Below are 23,217 nucleotides of genomic sequence, written 5' to 3'. Positions count from 1 at the left end.
TTCGCCACCTTGTTGACAAGAATCGTTATTCGCCGGATTGTTCGAAAACGCAGTACCACCATTCTTGTTCATTGCTCCTGATCGCAACCACCTAGCACCAATAGCATAAAAAATTATTAATTTAATACATAATAAAAAATAAAAATTAATATATAATGTATAAAAGGGTAAGTCTTTCTATATATATATATAAAACAAGACTACGGTAGAACTTAGCTTAAGTTTTTTATCAGTATGGAAGTTTTTTCGACCATTAATTTTGACTCATGTGGTTATTAAAATGTAAAGTGTATACTCTTACGATAGGACTGCATTTATACAATTAAAACTTTATAGATATTATAATAATATTTAATTATATATTTATTTAAAAAATAAAATAATAATTTAAATTATTTTATATAGGTATTTATTTTTAAAAAGTAATTTTACTTACAAATTTTGCTAATTTTTTTACACTAATAATTAACTATAACATAATTAATTATTTAAGTACTTTCACCACTAATTTATTTAGATACATAATTCTACTATAATTATTTTTTAAATTAATTTGTTTTATTAATTTTTTTATCAAAAAAGATAATTTATATTGATTCAACTGAGCCAATTACATCCACAAGAGGATTCCTCTTCAAAAGAGAAACTTACAACTCACTTTTATTCATGCTAGATAACTTCTTTTCTTGTACAAAATTAATTCTATTTTTGAAGCTCTCTTTAAATCTACTATCAATACAACTTGGATTCATACATTTTTTCTTATTTATACATAAATTTTGGTTTAGCCAAATGCCATAAATTATACCTCCTAACACTTTCTTATAAACATAATATAATTTTAGGCTAATTAGGATTTTTGTCTCCTGAACTTTGACATGTACCAAATCATGCCCCATGACCTTTTAAGGTCGTTAAAAATACCCCCTCAACTATTGAGATTATTGGATTTAATAACTTTTGTCTAATTTCATTCAGTTTTACTATTTCAGTAATTGTTTATGTACTAAACCATGTTCCTCAGACTTTGATATCTACCAAATCATGCCTCTCAAATTTTGATATCTACTAAATCATGCTCCTTGAACATTCATCTATGTTAGACTTTTTTACTAAAATTGGACAAAAATCTTTAAATCCAACAATCTCAATAGTTCAGGGGGCATTTTTAACGACCTTAAAAGTTCAGGGGACATGATTTGGTACATATCAAAGTTTAGGGGGAAAAATCCTAATTAGACTAATTTTTATGACATTCTAATATATATTTTTGGGTTATCGTTTCAACTAAAGACAGTGATTGGTTTTCGAAACAAGGAACCATGGTAAAGAAAGTTGTTGACTCAATGCCAAGTCAATTACAAAGAAATCGTATCGAGTGATCATAGCCTCACAGTATGCAGTTCCGAAGTGTTTTACATCCCTCGAAATTTCGTAGCTGACTTTGTTGATCTTGTGAATCTTGTTGGTGATTTAGATATCCATCACAAAATCACAATACCCATGTTCTTTCTCTCGATGGATTCGCCACAGAATTTTGACTCGGTGTTTAACAACATGAATTATAAAAAAGAAGTAGCTAGTGTAAACTCTACAACATTGTATTCAGCTAAAGTTTCAGTTGTTCATCCATGGAATATATCAAGTGAACCAGATTTTATCAAACTCACAGAAGGAGACCATTTTCTAATGGAGTTGGTATGAAGGTAAAATAAAGGGAAATTTGCGGCAAAAGTCCTCAAAAAGTTCAGTTTGATACAGATAAGTCCCCAACTTCCAAAAATAGCGGTAATAGTCCTCGAACTCATATTTTTTATTTGTCCGTTAGTCCTAATTTTAACTGAGCCGTTAACTCTTTTAAAATTGTCACGTGTGAAAATATAATTGGTCCAAATTATTATTTTAATTTTAACAAATAAAAATAAATAAATAATTTAAAATACTTTTTTTTTCTTTTTCTTTCTTTTCTTCTTCGTCTTCTTCTTCTCAGACCAATCTAGCCCAATCCAAGTTCAAGCTCTAGCCAATCCAGCCCAACAACCCCTGATCCCAGCTCAGGCCAACCAACCCCACCTCAAACTCAAACTCAAACTTCCCCTCCTCCACCGCAGGACTCAAACCTAGTCCCACCTCCGCCCAATGCTAAACCCGTTTCACAGTCTCCGCCGCCACCTAGTCCTGACCTAACTCAGTCGCCGCCATCACAATCGCCGCCGCAAGTGGCTGTTTAGGCATATTTGATTGAAACAATGGAACCCTTATTTTTCGAATGCATATTTTTGCCCTTTGATTTTGAATAGTTTTTCTTTTGCGAAAATATGGCATCGCGATTCTGGACCCAGGTATTGTTTTTTGAATGAAAACCTAATTTTGTGTTGGATTGAGAAAAAAAAGAAATTAAACTTAGAAACCCTTTTGAAAATGTAATTTTTTTTGTGTTTAATTTCAGCCTGGAAGTGACTCTAAGGAGGAAGAGAGTGACATTGACGAGAAAATATATTATTGGATCGTGTCTAATCTGGGATGGGTCAAGGTTAGGGCTGAAGAGGCTATCTGGGTTCATTCTAATGAGATGGGCAGTGAGAGATGCATTGACTCAGCTTCTTGGTTTGTTGTATTTTGGAGAAATTGAAGACCAGTATTCATTTTTTAAGCTATTTGTGAGGTTGAAACTTATACCATTCTCTGTTATGTCTTCATGGATTCGTGCAGAGAAGAAGAAGAAGACGAAGAAGAAAAGAAAGAAAAAGAAAAAGAAAAAAAAAGAAAAGAAAAAGAAAAAGTAAAAAAATAAATTATTTTAAAATTATTTATTTATTTATTTTTATTTGTTAAAATTAAAATAATAATTTGGACCAATGATATTTCGATACGTGGCAATTTTAATAGAGTTAACGGCTCAGTTAAAATTAGGACTAACACACAAATAAAAAACATGAGTTTGAGGACTTATCTGTATCAAACTAAACTTTTGGATGACTTTTGCTGCAAATTTCCCTTAAATAAACCATCTTTTGATAGATAGGAAAAAAAAAAATACTTGTACCACTTTGTTAATGTTTTTCCAAACCCTTGTACTCTTATTTTTATTTTATTTTTTTTAGGTTTTAGGGGAGGGGTATATCATTTTTATTTTTAATTTTTTTAATCTGTAGATTTATTTTGTATTATTTGTTACTGATGGAAGATATTCTCTAAAGAAATCTCTACGTTGTAATCAAACATTCTTGATCTTATATTGTTTATCGGTTCAAATTCAAGATTGTTCATTTTTAACTTTGAAATATTACTTTCTTGACCTTGAAAATACATTTTTTTGTTGTATATGTATTCTTGATCTTATATTGTAAATTGTAAATTTTTATTCAAAATTCAGTGTTTTTGTAATTTTTATTTAATTTACATTAAAATAACAATTAAGATATCAAATCATACCTTCTGAACTTTTAAGGTCGTTAAAAATGGCTTCTGAACTTATAATTTATTTTCCGTGATGTAGGAATGAATATAACTCATAACTTTTTCATATTATGAATTTCCTTTATTCACTAAGATCCTACAAATTGTATTTTTTTTATACAAATATAATATTAAATATAAACATACTTTCATTGAAAAGATACTCTGCAATGAAATTATAGAATTGGTATGATGTGACATAATATTTCTTTTTAATTTTCCTTTCTCTTTTGCCTTTAGAGAATTCGTTGAATGAGGTGAGGACTGGGAACTGTTGGGAAGAGATCACTCTCACTCATGGACATGTCATCTTCTTCTCTTCTTATTAATAATAATAAAAAAGTGTTGTTTGATAAGATCTTATTCTTACTTTTGCTATTTTTCATTATGTATAGGAGTATAGTATAGTATTTGAGGTTTTATACTATAATGATGATCTTCTTCTGTCAAATTACTTTGCTCACTTACAACTTTTAATGAGCAAAAATAATAAAAATTCACAATTCTTTGTTTGATTAAATAGAGTGAGTAATGTTTGGAGTGATATATTATGAACATCTGTTTAATTAGTGTTAATTCCATTTTTAGCATATTTAATTGACAAAAATATTTTATTATTCTTTGTATATTTTGGTTGGCATATATTGATATGGTTTCCCTATTTGTGTATATCTAAACTTGGAAGGAAAGTTGACTAGCTTTCCTATTTATGGAAATTGAGGTAAATATGGTAAGTTTTGATTACACATTGATTCTTTGCTAACCAGCTGTTATTCTGATCTTGTGTTGAGTTTCCCATTTTCTAAGATCAGGTTTCTTGAAGAGAAAACCGGAGCTAAACTTTCCTTTTCTATAAAAGGAAAGTTGTAGTTACTGCCCACGATTCTGTAGGTACAGAAACGGAAATTCCTGGACTGATTGAAGAATTATTTTAGGGAAGTTTCTATAGGTTGAGGTCTTGTTCAGACCGAATGTAAGCTGTCTATGCGATGTATATTCATTATAAATACATCCTATAGCAGCTAGGTTTTGTTATCTCTTTCATACACTTAGAATTGTATTCATATCATAAGAAAAGAGTGTCTTTGTTTTGTAGAGAAGAGTTGTTCTACTCTTACTCTGTTTATTTGTTGTTTGTATTGTCTTGAGTCTGTATTCAAGTCTACAACGAAGAAGAACATCAGTGCACCTTCGGGAGAAGGGTATTTACAAGCTTTCGGGAGATTGCTTTTGAAGTCTTGCATCGGGAGGATACAAGCACACAACCTTCAGGAGATGGTTGTATAAGCTTTCGGGAGATAGCCTTTAAGCCTTGAATCGGGAGGATTCAAGCACTCTTCAAGGTGATTGAAGGGAGTTCGAGCTCTTGGAGTTTTATCAAGATTCGGTTAGTAGGTGGAATACATCAAGCTTGCGGCATACAATAAGAGGGAGTCTATTTATGCATAAGTCAATTACTTTGTATTTTTGATACCGATCTAATGAATCTTATCTCTGGGCGTGGCCCCGTGGACTAGTAACAATCTGAAAGGATTGTTGAAACCACGTACAAAAATCTTGTGTGTTTTTACTTTTATGCACTGTTTGTTTTTCTGGGTTTCTCTGGAGTTACAGAGTTGAATTCTGTAACTACGTAAAGCTGTTTTCGGTACTCGCTTTATTATTCCGCATTTAATTAATCATTTAATTAAATAATCAAACTGGGAATATTAAAATACAGAATTTCAATTGGTATCAGAGCGAGTCACTAAATTCTTAGTGAGATCTTGAGGTTATTCCGTTTAACTTGTTTTGTGTGAGATGTCTTTGTTTGCAGAAGGAAGTTCTATCTCTAGACCTCCTCTATTGAATGAGTCGAATTATCCTTATTGGAAGGTCAAGATGAGAGCATTCATCAAATCACAAGATGAGAAGGCATGGAGAGCTATTCTTACAGGTTGGTCTCAACCTACTGAAAATGATGAAAAAGGTAATACTCAGGTAAAATCTGAACTCAGTTGGACCACTGAAGATGAAAAACTGTCTGGTTATAATAATAAGGCTTTACATGCTATTTTTAATGGTGTTGGTGAAGGCTTTATTAAATTAATCTCATCTTGTGAATCTGCAAAGGAAGCATGGGAAATCCTTCAAATTCAATTTGAAGGTACTGCTGATGTAAAGAGATCACGATTTACCATGCTGCAAACTAGATTTGATGAATTGAGAATGTCAGATACTGAAACTTTAAATGATTTTTATGAAAGATTATCTGATATTTCTAATGAGTTTTTTGCCTTGGGAGAAAAACTAGATGAATCTGTCTTGGTTCGAAAAATTGTTCGAGTTCTTCCTGACAGGTTTGATACAAAATTGCTTGCAATGGAAGAGGCAAAAGATTTTGGCAAAATGAAGGTTGAGGAACTCATGGGGTCTTTAAGAACCTTTGAGTTGAATCAACAAATCAAGAAAAAGAGTAAGCAAAGTCTCTCGAATGAGAAAAGTAAAGGTATTGCCTTTAATGCTCCTGAAAATATCGTTTCTGATGATGAAAATGATGATGAAATGGTTCTATTGGCAAAAAATTTCCAAAAATTCATGAAATCTGCTGGAAATAAAAAGAACTTTTCAAAGAACCCAAAAGGTAACATTTCTGGTAATATTCCCTCCAAACCTTTTTCATCTAACAATAAAAAAGATATTAAATGCAGAGAATGTGAAGGTTTTGGTCACACTCAATCCGAATGTGCTAATACCTTAAAGAAAAATAAAAAGGGATTAATTGTTACTTGGAGTGATGATTCTGAGAGTAGTGAGGATGAAAAAGAAAAGGTTGTCCTAACAAGTGTTTTGTCAAGAAATTTGCAGGAAAAAGGAAAGAGCATTTGCTTGAACAATATCCTGATCAATGACAACAAGGAAGAATCCAGATCCGAATCAGATAAGTCAGAAATTGATGAGGATTCTGTGGTTGAATCCTACAAGGTAATGTTTGGTAAGTGGTTGGAAACTTGTGCTGAAAATCGCTCCCTGGTTAAAGATAATAAAATTTTGTGTAACAACATTAATGAGTTGGAAGATAAACTTAAATGTTGTGAATCTGAATTGTCTTTAAAAGAGTCAAAGATTATTTCTTTAACCAAGGAAATTGATAACATTAAAAAGAATGTTAAAATGCTAAATCCAGGTTCCACCATCTTTGAAAAAATTCAAAAATCTGGCCAAACCAATCATGCTGGACTGGGTTATGTTCCAAATCAACCTGTTTCTAATACCACTCTTGTTAAAACTAATAGTTTTGTTTCTGGAAGAACTGTTTCTACCTCGCAGGTTTCTGTCTCTACAGCAAAGCACTCTGCTATTACAGAAAAGAAGCAGCACGGTAAGTTTGACAATTTCAAAGGGACTGGAAGACGTTTCATTCCTATTTGCCATTTTTGTGGAGTAAAAGGTCACATGCGACCTAAATGCATAACCATGCATAACATGTTTAAATCTAATTACATTGGAAATAAACATGTTTTACAAAAACAAAAATGGGTTGTCAAAAACAAATGCTTGGTAGGTTCTACTTGTTTTAAAACTGCTGCTTCTAACATGTAGTATTTTGATAGTGGTTGTTCTAGACACATGACAGGTGAAAAAGAATTTCTTGTGAACATAAGACCAATGCACTGTGGAGAAGTTACATTTGGTAACGGTCTTACTGGTAAAGTCATAGGAATGGGAACTCTCAAGTTCGAAGGGCTTCCTAAACTAAAGAATGTCATGTTGGTTGAAGGACTAAAAGCTAATTTACTTAGCATTAGTCAGATTTGTGATCAGGGTTATACTGTGAGCTTTGATAGCAATCATTGCTATGTATATAATATTCTTTATGAAATTGTGTTACAAGGGCTGCGATCTAGTGATAATTGTTATACTCTCACTACGTATGCTACTTGTCATTCTGTCATTGAAAATGTTACTGACCTATGGCATGAAAAACTTGGTCATATCCATTTTAAAAATCTAAAAAAATTGTCTATTTCAGGGATTGTTCGAGGATTACTTAAATTAGGTAAAGAGTCATTGGGAAAATGTGGACCATGCCAGATAGGTAAGCAACTGAAAATTTCTCACAAGAGTGTCCCAGATGTGAATACTTCTAGAGTTCTCGAACTCTTGCACATGGACTTAATGGGTCCAATCCAGGTAGAAAGCTTAAATGGTAAGAGGTATATTTTTGTTTGTGTTGATGATTTTTCTCGATTTTCATGGGTGGATTTTTTGAGAGAGAAATCTGATACTTTTGAAGCTTTCCAATCTTTGTGTTTGAAGTTACGAGTTGAAAAAGATTGTAACATTGGAAAAATTGTTAGGATTAGGAGTGATCATGGTAAGGAATTTGAAAATACTATATATGATGAATTTTGTAAAGCTAACGGTATTTCTCATGAATTTTCTGCTCCTAAAACTCCTCAACAAAATGGAGTGGTTGAAAGAAAGAATCGTACTCTAACAGAAATGGCTAGAGTAATGTTGAATAGCAAGAAGCTCACAAAGCGTCTTTGGGCCGAAGCCATTAACACTGCCTGCTATACCATCAACAGAGTATTCTTACGTCCAGGTACTCACAAAACACCATATGAAATCTGGAAAGGTAAGAAACCAAATGTAAGTCACTTTCATGTGTTTGGATGTGTGTGTTATATTTTACGAGATCGTGATTACATTGGTAAATTTGATTCTAAAAGTGATGAAGGTGTTTTCTTAGGATATTCCACAAATAGTAGGGCATATCGTGTGTATAACATGAGAACCCAAACTGTTATGGAATCTGCTAATGTTGTTGCTGATGATCTAAAATATTTTTCTGAGTTTTCCACAGAAGAACAGATTGAAGATTTGCTTGAAAAGTCTGCTGCTGAAAAGGAACCTGACGAAGCTTCAGAAGCAGTCGTCGAGGCTACTGTGCAGGAATCTGTTGCTACAGAAAAACCAACAACAAAAGAATCTGAGTATCCTTTAAATTCAATCACTGATCCAATACAGAGGGAACCATCCTCCAGGGTTAAAAAGAATCATCCTTCAGATCTCATCCTCGGAAACTTGGATGAGAGCATGGTTACAAGAAGAAAATATGCCAATATAATTCAATTTTTATGTTTTATTTCTTCTTTAGAACCTAAATCTGTAAAAGAAGCACTAATGGATGAAGATTGGTTTTTAGCTATGCAGGATGAGCTTCATCAGTTTGTTCGAAACAAAGTCTGGAAAATGATTCCAAGACCACCGTTTGTGAACATCATTGGAACCAAGTGGATCTTCAAAAATAAGAGTGATGAGTTTGGCACTATCATTCGAAACAAGGCAAGGTTGGTTGCCCAAGGATACACTCAAGTTGAGGGTGTTGATTTTGATGAAACATTTGCTCCAGTAGCTTGCATAGCTTGCATTCTTGGTATTAAATTGTATCAAATGGATGTCAAATCCGCTTTTTTGAATGGGCTGTTAAAAGAAGAGGTGTATGTGGAACAACCTAAAGGGTTTGAGGATCCTCATTTTCCTGATCATGTTTATAAGTTAGACAAGGCGTTGTATGGTCTAAAACAAGCACCACGTGCTTGGTATGAGCGTCTAACTGAATTCTTGCTTTCTCATGATTACAAGAGAGGAAATGTTGATAAAACACTTTTCATCAAAAACATTAATTCTGATGTGATTGTTGCTCAAATATATGTTGATGATATTGTGTTTGGCTCTACCTCTAACTCTGAAGTGCAGGTTTTTGTTTCCCAGATGCAAAAGGAGTTCGAAATGAGTATGGTAGGTGACCTCACTTATTTTCTCGGTCTTCAAGTGAAGCAATCAGATGAGGAAACTTTTGTCACTCAAAGCAAGTATGCAAAGAATTTGGTGAAAAAGTTTGGTCTTGAGAAAGCCAAACATACCAACACTCCCATGAGCACAACTTTGAAATTAAGCAAAGATGAACAAGGAGTAAAGGTAGATCAAACTTTGTATCGAAGTATGATAGGTAGTTTGCTTTATCTTACTGCTAGTCGTCCTGACATTTGTTATAGTGTTGGTGTTTGTGTTCGATATCAGGCAAATCCCATGGAATCCCATCTTTCTGCTGTGAAAAGAATCATTCGCTATGTAAATAGCACTATTGATTTTGGGATTTGGTTTTCAAAAGACACTAATTCTAACCTTGTTTGCTTTAGTGATGCTGATTGGGCAGGTAATGCAGATGATAGAAAAAGTACTAGTGGTGGATGTTTCTATCTTGGAAACAATCTGGTTTCGTGGCATAGCAAGAAGCAAAACTAAATCTCTTTGTCCACAGCTGAGGCTGAGTACATTGCGGCGGGTAGTTGTTGTACCCAATTGTTATGGATGAAACAAATGATGGCTGATTATGGGTTTGATTTGAAAACTTTAACCATCTTTTGTGATAACACTAGTGCTATAAACATTTCTAAGAATCCTATTCAACACTCTCGCACAAAGCACATAGACATTCATCATCACTTTATTAGAGAGCTTGTGGAAAATAAAATTCTTGTCTTAGAATATGTTGAAACTAGCAAACAAATTGCAGATATTTTTACTAAAGCTCTTGACTCGATCTGATTTATTTCTCTAAGGAAATCCTTAGGGGTTTGTACTGTTTAATGCTTTTATTTTTTTCATAATCCTTGATATTTGAGTTGTCTTAGAGTTCATAATGTCTTGTCTTTGTCCTAGAAGAAAATTTCAACCTTATAAGAATTTCAGTCATTATTTTATTGCTAATGTTGTAATATTATGATGTCATACAGGTTTGTCAGGAAAATTGTTCACTCCTCACAGGAATATTCAGGTTCATCAAACAGTGTTATGTAAGCTACCATTTTCGAATAATGTTGTTCAAAAACTGTGTGTTCAAGCTCCATTGGATGAATAGAGCTACCTACCTCAATGTGTGAAAGCCATCTCTGAGTAAGTTGGAACTATGTAATTAGGAGTTATGTAGAAGATACGCTACCATTGAAAAGGGCTACCATTGAGGTAGTGTGACAGCGTCTCCTATGGGTACAATTTATCAGAAAAAGTCTTTTTGACAAATTGGGCAATGTTCCCTGCTTACACTTTCACACACTAATGCTTGACACAGTTTGTGGTAAAAATTGTTTATTCACGAAAATGGTGTTATAAAGTTGTTACATACTGTTTGATGTGCTTTAATATTCTTGGTGACTGAGTCAATTTTTCCTGTGAACCGGTATGACCTCATTCTATTACTTCATTAGCTTGATAAAATAATTTCTGATTATTCTTATGAGTTTGATTTTTTCATCAGGGACAAAGACAAATGGACATTGTGAATTCTAGTTGCAAAAATATCAAGGTTATTTTATTTTTCTGTCTTTTAATCAAAAACTAAACAAAAAAAAAAAACAAAACAACAAAAAAAAGGTTCGTGATCGAGTTGTCAAGTGAGCTTTGTTAAAAAATTTTGTTATTTTTTTGTTATGTTTCATTATGTTCTTAGACACAATTTTTTTGCTCTTAAGTGGTGATTAGTGCTTTTTGTGTCTCTTTGTGTTCTCTTGTTCATTATTTGCAATTTTTTTGGGGGGCATTTTTTGAAAAAATAAAAGAAAAAGGGGGGCATATTTTTTCTTTCTTTTCGATTTTTTTCGAATCCTTGTAATTTTTTTCTTTTATTTTTCCATTTTATGGAAACATGTTTTAATTGTATTTATTTATTTAGAATGTTTCCTTTATTTGTGGAGATTTGGTCTTTTTGGTGTGTATAGGAAACTTGTACTTAAATAATTAATTATTTTTTGTTTCCTTTTTGGTGGCAATTTCGGTTTTGGTAAGGGTTTTTAAATTCTTAGATTTTGTGAGGATTTTTGGTTACCTTTTTCCATTTAAGGAAACATTGACCAAATTTTGAAAAACCTTTTTTGGTTTCCTTTTTCCTCTCCCCACGTGGTGATTAAGGTAAGTAAGTTACTTTCCTTTTTCCATTTTCTTTCTTATTGGGTAATTAAAATTGAATTGTTATATATGTTCAACCACCCATTCACCCACGATCACCACTCTCTTCTCTTTTCATTTTTTTTCTCTCAAAGGTCTAACTTTTTCAAAGTGTAAGAGTGCTTGTGTTCTAGGGTTTTCAAAGGTATATGGCCAAAACTAAGAATGCCCAACCGTCCAAGAAGCCCTCTCGTGGCTCTACTTCTGCTTCTCTGGTCACCCCGCCTGCGCCGCCTGCACCAGCAACCGGAGCTTCTGGTTCGTCTTCTGCTCCGACGAAGTCTGCCAAGAAATCGAAGACCCAAGCTCGAAAATCAGTGGCAAATTTCTCCTCTCCACTTGTTGGTGCCTCTCCTATTGCTTCTTCAACACCTGGGTTGGGTGATCATGATGAATCCCATTCATCCGATCACACATTGTCGAAATCCTCTTCTTCGAATGGTGTTCCTAATGTCGAACAAGCTTTGGTGACCTTGCCCACGGTGAGTTCACGAACAAGGTCCAAGGTTTCCACTCCTAAAAAGCCTGAAGTGGTTAAACCTAAAATTGCATCCAAAGGGAAAAAGGTGGTTTCTTCATCTTCCAAGGGCAAAAATCTCAAGGAGAATCCCCCTTCGGTCTCTTCCTCGGATTCTGAACCAGAAGAAAGTGAGGAGGATCATGATTCAGAGGGCTTGTCCGATTCAAGTGAAGAATTTGTGCCCAAAGATCTTCCTGTTGTTGATGATTCTGGATCCGAGAGTGAAGAACCAGAAACTGAGCCTGTCACTACAGAACCTGTTCCAGTCCCTCCTGCTGTTCAAAAGAAGGACAAAGGAAAAAGGCCCATTGTCTCTCCAAATCCTGTTATTCCACAGAAAAGAAAGAGGCCCTCTGGTATTTCTCTTAATCACTTCAAGCCCCACTCTCATTATTTTTGTTATAATGATCATTCTAGAGATATGAAATTCTATGAGAATAGGAATTTTACTGTGGAGAAAAGTTTTTGTCAGAGGACACTGGTATTCCTTTACTGTGAAGGATGTTGCTGAGGCACTCAACTTGCCTATGGGAATTGAGACAACTGATGTGGAGTTTGATCGTCAAAAGGTGTTCGGTTATCTCTCTGGTGATAATGAAATTGAACTCTCCGACACCATGCATATGTCTCAACTCACCTATCAACATGCTGCTCTCATGAGGTTTGCCCTATCCAATTGGTTTCCTTGCTCCAATCCGGTAAATGTTTCAAATGAACTTGCTTTCTTTTTGTATAAAGTTTCAATTGGTGCTAAAGTTGATTTGGCTGACATATTTGGGAGCAAATTGTTTCTCTTCGAAAGGGTAAGAAACCTAGGCTCAATCTCATTTTTCCTCACTTAATCTATAAAATTTTATCTGATCAAGAGGAATTGATTCTTGAGAATGAATCAATTGAGATGCCCGCATTGGAACCACTTTTAAAATTCCTGAGAAGCCTCCTCAAGGAAAAGCTGCTCAAAGAAAGGCTCGGTCTGCTTCCCCTGGTCTTACAAATGATCCTGCTGCTGCATCTGCTTCAACTTCTGCTCCTACAGAAATGGCAGAATTCAATTTGCGTTTGGGAAGAATGGAGACAAGTCAGGCCTTGCTTCTTAGGAAGATGGACAACATCATGAAATACTTCCGACCCAATGATGATGAATAAGTGGTTCAATCTTTTATCTTTTGCCTTTTATTAATGTTTATTTGAACTTATGACTTTGTCCTTGTTTGTTTTATTATCTTTGGCTCCTTGATAGACAAAAAGAGGGAGTAGTATTATTTTTTTTTTTGGATTCATTGAACTCTTTGTTACAACTCTGGACCCTTGGTTTTAGGGGGAGTTGCTTGTTTGTGGTTTAACACTTTTCCATTTAAAAAGTTGTGTTCTTCAGTTTGTAAGCTTTTCCGTCCAAAAAAAGTTCTTTGTTTTATGTGTTAGAGAGCTTTCATGCAGGGGGAGTATTTTCTATACTCTTGTATCTTTAAAAAGCTATTTGCTTTGGTTTCTAACACTTGATGCAAGTTTTCTCATAATAAAATGTTTTGTCAATCAAAGTGCCAAAGGGGGAGATTGTTAATTCCATTTTTGGCATATTTAATTGACAAAAATATTTTATTATTCTTTGTATATTTCGGCTGGCATATATTGATATGGTTTCCCTATTTGTGTATATCTAAACTTGGAAGGAAAGTTGACTAGCTTTCCTATTTATGGAAATTGAGGTAAATATGGTAAGTTTTGATTACACATTGATTCTTTGCTAACCAGCTGTTATTCTGATCTTGTGTTGAGTTTCCCATTTTCTAAGATCAGGTTTCTTGAAGAGAAAACCGGAGCTAAACTTTCCTTTTCTATAAAAGGAAAGTTGTAGTTACTGCCCACGATTCTGTAGGTACAAAAACAGAAATTCCTAGACTGATTGAAGAATTATTTTAGGGAAGTTTCTAGTGGGTTGAGGTCTTGTTCAGACCGAATGTAAGCTGTCTATGCAATGTATATTCATTATAAATACATCCTATAGCAGCTAGGTTTTGTTATCTCTTTCATACACTTAGAATTGTATTCATATCATAAGAAAAGAGTGTCTTTGTTTTGTAGAGAAGAGTTGTTCTACTCTTACTCTGTTTATTTGTTGTTTGTATTGTCTTGAGTCTGTATTCAAGTCTACAACGAAGAAGAACATCAGTGCACCTTCGGGAGAAGGGTATTTACAAGCTTTCGGGAGATTGCTTTTGAAGTCTTGCATCGGGAGGATACAAGCACACAACCTTCAGGAGATGGTTGTATAGGCTTTCGGGAGATAGCCTTTAAGCCTTGAATCGGGAGGATTCAAGCACTCTTCAAGGTGATTGAAGGGAGTTCGAGCTCTTGGAGTTTTATCAAGATTCGGTTAGTAGGTGGAATACATCAAGCTTGCGGCATACAATAAGAGGGAGTCTATTTATGCATAAGTCAATTACTTTGTATTTTTGATACCGATCTAATGAATCTTATCTCTGGGCGTGGCCCCGTGGACTAGTAACAATCTGGAAGGATTGTTGAAACCACGTACAAAAATCTTGTGTGTTTTTACTTTTATGCACTGTTTGTTTTTCTGGGTTTCTCTGGAGTTACAGAGTTGCATTCTGTAACTACAGAAAACTGTTTTCAGTACCAGTTTTATTATTCCGCATTTAATTAATCATTTAATTAAATAATCAAACTGGGAATATTAGAATACGGAATTTCAATTAGTAATCTCATTTCTTGGGAAATTAAGTGCTACTATTGTGACAGAATTTTAAGTTAATATAAGTTAGATTGGTTCCAAACTATTTATAATCTCTAGTTCTAATTATAGTGTTGTTATATAGTTCCGTACTTTTATTTATTGTTAGAAGTATAAAATAAGTATAAATTTTGTCTTATTCTTACTATTTGAATAACTATTATATGAAGAATTTTTTTTAATAAAAAGTATTTTTTAAAGTAATATTATTAAAAAAAAATGATATTTTATGAGTAACTTATTTTAATTTTTAAAATAATTTCTCAAAAATATTTTTTTTGGAGAAGCTACAAATTCTAGCTTCTTTTAAAAAGACTTTTAAATTAAAATATATATTTTTTATTTTTAATTTAAACACTCATATACTTTTTTAATTCTAAAAGCTAAAGAAAACCTTATAAAAATTAAGTCAAATACAATCCAAATATGTAATGATCTTCTATAAGCATTGCATTCTATAATATTCTTAAGCCAATGTATATTTTTTTTTTGTAATCTTTTTAGTATTATTTTATTTATAACTAGGGAACTAAGCCGCGCTTCGCGCGGGTTGGACCCTATTTTAGTATTTTTTTTAAATGATTAAGTGATATAGTTTGAAATGTAATATTTTAATGTGTGTATATTATAAATAAAGAAACAGTTATGAAATTAGAAATATAATTTAATATTTTCAAATATTAGAAAGGTAGCGAAATTAACAAATTAAATAAAATCGCATGTCATTATAATAAATTAGAGAGAAATACTAAAAGATACAAGTGGTGCCTAGTACTCACATTCGTATCAATCTCGTTATTAGTGCAATTAGGTATCGAGTTCCCAATAACTTAATATAATAATTTGTAGGGAGTATTGCTAACCAATCGCAAAGCAATGCATATAAAAATTTGCTAGACACCAGTGCCTTATAGCAATGCACTAAATTAAATTAAAAAAAATAACTTTCTTAGTTTAATAAACAGAGCGTGTAAACAAAAATTGAATGTCATTTCCACAAATGTGAATGTAGGATATAAAATAGGTCACACAACATTTTTTACTTTTGAAAACTGAAAAATGAGAGATTATATAAAAATGTTGGTGATGTTATATTATTTATAATAATATAATATATAGATTAAATATGTGTAATAAACTTATAATATGTAACATATGACTATATTAGTTGTCATCTTTTTGTAACATTTGGGGAGTTGTTACTATGAGTAACCTCCACCATTATCACCAACATTAAGAGTGTAAAAGATGTTACACACCTTTATTTGAAATTCTTAATGCTATAGGAGTTATGGTGTGTGTAAGAGTTACATTTGAGTCCATAACATCTATAGGAGTTATGAGTTTGAATTTCAAATGGTGATATCCTAAACACTATATAAAGGAGGTCTATGGTGCTCATTTGGGAGTAAGAGATGTCAAGTTTTCTATCAAGAAAGCACATTGCTAGAAAACCCTAAAAGGCTTGATAATTCCCAAAGCTATTTCCTAGAGAGTTCCCTTAGAGCTTAGAGATAGGGGGAAATAAGCTTTTGGACAAAGGTGTAATACCTTGTTCAAGTCATGGTGATCCCCACTAATCTACACTCAAGGTTGTGAGTGAGTGTTTATATATATATTATTCTCTTGTTATATATATATATTATATTACATGTGTTGTAATCTTCTCTTCTACCTTTCATATATATAAATATGTAATATATATAGTGTATATATATGTATTGTAACATATATTTAATCAATCTCTGATTTTAGTCCTTGTATTATTTTACAATAGAGTTGTAATAAATCTTGATTTTCTTCCATTGTTATAAAATCTCTAACAATCAAAAGCTTATCCCTTTTCAATGGAAGAGGTGATAAATCAAGATTGTGAGAATACAAGGATAAGAGATTTTATGTGAAAGCCATTCATGGGTGAGCATGATGGTGAATATTATGTGATTTACTATTTTATATGATAGTAATATATAATATATATATATATGAGTTATATATATGTGACATATATGTAATCATGTGTTTATATCATATTATATATATAATATTTGAAATTTATATCATGTTATTTTATGTACATATGTGAGATATATAATATATAACATGTATATATATGAGTAATATATATTATATATATATGTAGAGCATGTGATATAATATATATTAGTGAGATTAAATATGTAGAAATAATTATTTCTATGTATTTATATGAGACATGCATATATAATACATATATTATATATAATATATATCATGAATGTGTATTAAAGTGTATATATGTTATATATGTGTGAGGTATGTAACATATATAGTTGTGTAATTAATATATATTATGTGTATATGATATATATGTATATTATAGTATATATATTATATACATATGAGATATGTAACATATATATTGTGAATTTAATATTGATATTATGTGTATGTTACATATGAGATATTGATTAGTAACATACATATTATATTAACATATGAGTTACATAGCATGATAATAATGTTGATAGTAATAAAATAGTGTTTATTATTATTGTGAGAATTATTATCATCTATTTTGTGAATAAAGAATATTTTAAATTCTTTTTCAATTTGGTAGTGAACATCTCACTTTATGAGATAATAAAAGATGGCTTTTGAGAAGTTACATCTTTTATTGGGTTATAAGAGATAATCATCTCATATTTGAGATGAGAAAAAGTGGACTATGAGAGTTACACTTTTATTGGACTTGCATTGTCATAAGCAAAGACAAATGGATTAAAAGTGAACCCAAACTTGTGAAATGAGCCATAAATTGGAAGAGCAATTTTGGACTCAAAAGTAAATGAATCAATGTGGATTCAAAAATAGTGAAAAGATAACAAAATTGGAGAAGCAATTTTGAATCTTAAATGATCAAAGTTGTGAACAAAATTGATGAGAATTTTGTTAACTTTGGTATAATTTTGGGCTAATCTCAATAAGGAGATAACCTTAAAATTATGAGTAAAAATAATCACATTATTTTATGAGTAGTAATGTGAGTTTGATATTTTAGTTTTGTTGAGAAAACTAAAAATGTCAAATGGTATTTTTAAAGTGGCCTTAAAGAGTCATTTGAAGAGGAAAATACACAAAAGTGATATTTTATATACACTTTATGGTAAAAATGTGGGGGTGAGCCACAAATTTAATCAAAATGTGTTGAGACGTTATTGATTAATTTATTTGATTTTGAATTCAAATTCTAAATCAAATTTGGCTATGTGTATATGTAAAATTTTGACATATTTTGGTGTCAAAGTTAAGTGAAAATAATTTCAAGAAGGAAATTAATTAAAAGAGTTATAGAGACAAAGTGGTCTTCTATATTTTAAAATCAAGATATTATCTTGATAGTGAAATGTGAAAGTGTGGGGGTGATACTCCAATGTAAAAAGTTTAAGACATGCTTGGTGTCTTAAAATAAAGTATAATTTAGACATGTTTGGTGTCTAAATTAGTGTTTAATTTTGATATGTTTGGTATCAAAATTATTGAGAATTTGAGTTGTGTGAAAATTAATCTTTTATATATGATTGAATTTTCAAAGCTTAAGTACTTAAGGAGAAAAGTGGTCGCAAAGTGAACACTATATTTTGGCATGCATGATTCACATGGAATCAATAGTGAGAGGTTATAACAAATCGCTTAATCTCCGTACAAGATTAAAGCATGAATTTTCGAGGGATGGGACCTAAACTCCCTTAGTGTTTTGCTCATTGATGGTAACTTATCTTAACACTAGTAAACATCTAGTCTTAAGTTCAATAGGTAATAACAAGTCAATAGAGTGAATATGGTACTCAATTGTCTCATCTATGAATGAGTACATGTGGTGAAAATTGAGGGTTAAAACCGAAAGGTTTTTTAATGGAGCTTAAGCTTAAGAAAACTCACTTAAGCTTAAGAAGTGTCTAAAGAGTGGTGAGACACTAAAACTCCACCTATATGGGCTAGAGGTGGTGCCGCCTCTTATGAGAATTGGGAGTCTTCTCTAGAGAGTCCATGAATTGGAATTTTGCACATGGCCATTAACGGTGCAAGAGCGAGACATGCGGTCTCAAGTGAGCATTAGCGAGGGTGTGTGTGTTATCACCGGTTTGTATTAAAGGAATAATGGTTCAATGCTACGGCAACCAAAATTTCATCAAACTTTGTGGTAACTACACTAAGGTAAAATTCAAGTCGAAAGACATTTTACCTAATGCACCTAAGCAAGACTTCTTAAAAGTGTGTATTTAGTCAATCAAAGTGGGGGAATGTTATATTTTGATATAATATTTTTGATTGATTAAATAAATGTTACAAATGTTACAAGTTTATTACTAAAGAGATAATATTTAATCTAGTGGGGGATTGTTATATTATTTATAATAATATAATATATAGATTAAATATGTGTAATGAACTTATAATATGTAACATATGACTATATTAGTTGTCATCTTTTTGTAACATTTGGGGAGTTGTTACTATGAGTAACCTCCACCATTATCACCAACATTAAGAGTGTAAAAGATGTTACACACCTTTATTTGAAATTCTTAATGCTATAGGAGTTATGGTGTGTGTAAGAGTTACATTTGAGTCCATAACATCTATAGGAGTTATGAGTTTGAATTTCAAATGGTGATATCCTAAACACTATATAAAGGAGGTCTATGGTGCTCATTTGGGAGTAAGAGATGTCAAGTTTTCTATCAAGAAAGCACATTGCTAGAAAACCCTAAAAGGCTTGATAATTCCCAAAGCTATTTCCTAGAGAGTTCCCTTAGAGCTTAGAGATAGGGGGAAATAAGCTTTTGGACAAAGGTGTAATACCTTGTTCAAGTCATGGTGATCCCCACTAATCTACACTCAAGGTTGTGAGTGAGTGTTTATATATATATTATTCTCTTGTTATATATATATATATTATATTACATGTGTTGTAATCTTCTCTTCTACCTTTCATATATATAAATATGTAATATATATAGTGTATATATATGTATTGTAACATATATTTAATCAATCTCTGATTTTAGTCCTTGTATTATTTTACAATAGAGTTGTAATAAATCTTGATTTTCTTCCATTGTTATAAAATCTTTAACAGGTGATTGAATTAATAATCATAGTTAAAATATTTTTTATTTTTTTTACTCCCATTTTTCTCATTATTATATATTTATGATCTATGTTTTAAAGAAAATAAAATAAATGAAAAAGTTATTTTGATGGGACATTATTTTTCTTAAACAATTCCAAAAAAACAAAAAACAAATTCAACCTCAAAATTTTTTTCTTAAACAATATTATTTTAATGATATTATTTTTATATACATTTTCTACACCTTGTTAATTTATTAATAATAAGAGCTTGATTTAATATATTACGTTTGAAAAATCTAAGAGAAGGCCTTACCAATTATATTTCAATTGTATAATAAATTGATTTAAATTTAATTTTTGCTTACTTCACAAATCACATAAATTCAAAACAAACCACACAATTCTAAAATTTAAAACAAACCTCTTATAAGATTTTAAGATAGTATCATTCGGTTACCTACTCTTTTCTTGTTAGAAACTTGACTTCAGCGCTTTCAATATTTTCACTATAATTAGTCATCAATATGCTCATCTTTAGTAGCTATAAATTAGAATCTTCAGTACAATTAATAATTTGGTAAAAAAATTCATTCAATGGGATAAGATAAATAAAAAATCCTTAAGGAAGAAAGTATTTTTAGTTAATGAAATTAATTTGACCAGCATATATAAAAAATATATATTTAGGGTGTCATATTATTCTAATAAATATCATGCATTAATAAATCAATATAGTTTTAATTATTTAAATAAAATTAAAATAAAGAATTATAAGAAAATAATTTTTATATGAAAAAATAATTAAATGGTTTTTTTTTATAATTATTTTAAACTTAATAAAGATTGAAAAATGCAAAAATATATTCTGCATTCACTTTAAAAAAAAAATTGTAATGGGCAAGATTAAGTTCACCAATCACCCACATAGAAAATAAATAAAATACTTTTTATATGAAAAAAATAATTGAAGGGCTTTTTTTATACCTAAGAAGTTTAATATCAGATAATGGTCCAAAATTAAACCGTCGTGAAATTTTTTTGCACCCAACTCAAGCCAAGCTTGCATATGACGATAGTTTGACTTGATCAAAATAAACTTCATAAAAGAAACCTAATATGCTAACGAACTTAATAATAAAGATACACGCATAAATCTATAAAGGAGTGTTATTTTTTGTATCAATTTATTTATATATATATATTTGTATAAACACATAGATGACTGAAATCATCAGAAGATCTGATTTAAAAAAATAAAAATAAAAAATTAAAGATCATCAAGAAATCACTTTCTCACTAACCAAACAATCCAAAAGTTTTAAGTTCAAAGCACCAAACCATAACAAAAGAAAAAATAATTAAGATTATTAGAACACTGACCACACCAATTAAATATTTAAATTACCCAAAGATAATACAAGGCTCTCTTATTAAAAAAAATCTTTTTTCAGTGGCAGCACATCATCATCTTGAATAACCACACATCACATTACTCTAGCAGCAAGTTTTCCATCTTCTCAAATTACTAACCTGTATAATTCAAAATCACACACCAAATTATAAATAAGAAAAAATATTACAAGCACTAACAAATAATAATATAAAAGAACATCACTCTCACACACTGTCATTAAAACAGAAACAATACCATTCTCTCATTGTTCCCAATGAAAAATATTTGACCTTCTCGATCATCCATTTTCAAAGAAAAAACTCACTCTTCATGTGCTAAAAATTAGAGAAAGTGATTATTAGGTCAATTGAAATACATCAAATCTTTCCTCCCTATTTTTTTTTTTTATATATATATATATATAACATCAAATCTTTTTTTATATATATAAATTTATGACAAATACAAAATAAAAAAAATTAAATTTTAAAAATAGTGATTGTAATAAATTTGTGAGTTCTAATTTATGTATAACATTTATTCTTCCACAAATCTAACAAATATAAACTAAAAATCAAAATTTTAGAAAGACCCACATAATTTTTAAGAACACATAAAAGTTTAAATTCATTCACAAAGAACCCATCTTATTCCATATATCTAACAAATCAAAAGTAAGAAAAAAAAAAAATCTGGTTAATGGTAACTAAAGAACAAAATTTGAAGGAGCCCCAAAAATAATAGTGAGAGGTGATTGCTTAATAGTAACCAAGAAGAATGACCATAAATGGAAAGTGAAAGTGAGAGATTGTGAGGAAAGATTTCAATGGAAATGATGTTACCTGTGATCTTTACTTTATGACTGTAGTGAAATGGATGGGAAAAGAGATGAGCACCTTTGGCAAAATATAAGAGAACAATAGGTAGGTGAAGAGAGAAGATTAAAAGGCAAACGATGGTGGAGATGAAAAAATACAGTACAATATTAATAAAAATTTAAACCCATTAACACCCATCAAAACCAATCAATGAGTTTAAATAATATTAATTAAAATTTAAAAAATAATTGACTAATAAAAATTTAAATAAATTAGAAAGATTAGGAATAAATCAGAAAAATTAAGAGTAGAGAGATTAGGAAAAAATAACAATTAAGCTTGCCACATGGAAGTCTTTGTGCATTCCTTTATATATATATTGATTGATAGTGCTTAGCTCTAAACATTTGGTCAACTTTTCACATTGGATTACAACTACTCCTCTACTCAAACATTAATGACATGTTTGGTTTAGTGTAATGAGAATTGTAATGGAATCATTATTATCATTACATTGTTTGCTTTGATTTTTAAACCTTTGTAATGACTTTACATTAGAATGGTCATTACACTATGTATTGTAATCCCCATTATATTATAAAACCAATGTAATGATAATTACATTATTAAAAATATCTCTTTTGCCTTTTTTTTATTACTTTTTTTTTTTTAAAAAAAATATTTTACATATTAAAAACAATAAAACTAAGGGTATGTTTGTCAATATATAACTTATTTATTTGGTTACAATATACCATTCTTATTATAATTCTTATTCCACTAAGGGTATGAATTAAATATTATCTGATGATGTTTTTGTTGGTGATGAATGGTTCACTAGATGTAGTGCTAGTACATTCTTTCAATGATACTTGTCAAGTAAAAACATTTGTATTTTAGTTCTGATTTTCTTTCTCTGCACACTCATATTATTACAACTTACGAAGAAGCAAAAACTGTTTAATTATTGGGGATTTTTTAATTATACACGTAACATTATAATTATTAACATATATATACCGCTGGTAAAATAATTATACCATTCTCATTAGTGTTGCCCAATATATCAAACAAAGTATCTAATTTTTTCTGTCACAGTGCATCTTTCAGTTTTTTTTTTTTTTTTTTTTCTTGTGTGAGTGACCACTAATATTTGTTTTTATTT

At 30.9% G+C, this 23,217-nt stretch overlaps 2 long non-coding RNA genes across 3 annotated transcripts; one reads left to right on the top strand and one right to left on the bottom strand.

The window, feature by feature from the left end:
* The first annotated feature begins 1,994 nt into the window (after window positions 1–1,994).
* LOC133029603 (uncharacterized) lies at window positions 1,995–3,299 on the top strand. The gene is made up of 2 exons (XR_009683731.1): window positions 1,995–2,342; window positions 2,450–3,299. It is a non-coding gene; the product is annotated as an uncharacterized LOC133029603 (long non-coding RNA).
* A 17,761-nt stretch (window positions 3,300–21,060) lies between these two features.
* Window positions 21,061–22,431, bottom strand: LOC115708160 (uncharacterized). 2 transcript variants are annotated; one of them, XR_004009830.2, is made up of 3 exons: window positions 22,077–22,427; window positions 21,490–21,569; window positions 21,061–21,371 (listed from the first exon to the last, which is right to left on the bottom strand). It is a non-coding gene; the product is annotated as an uncharacterized LOC115708160 (long non-coding RNA). The 2 variants fall into 2 exon arrangements; XR_009685793.1 differs by lacking the exon at window positions 21,490–21,569 and having other exon boundaries at window positions 22,077–22,431.
* Between the last annotated feature and the right edge of the window lie 786 nt (window positions 22,432–23,217).

The sequence above is a fragment of the Cannabis sativa genome, chromosome 1 (assembly GCF_029168945.1).
Source record: "Cannabis sativa cultivar Pink pepper isolate KNU-18-1 chromosome 1, ASM2916894v1, whole genome shotgun sequence".
In the NCBI taxonomy this organism is placed as follows: domain Eukaryota; kingdom Viridiplantae; phylum Streptophyta; class Magnoliopsida; order Rosales; family Cannabaceae; genus Cannabis; species Cannabis sativa.
This window is presented reverse-complemented; position numbering and strand designations above follow the sequence as displayed.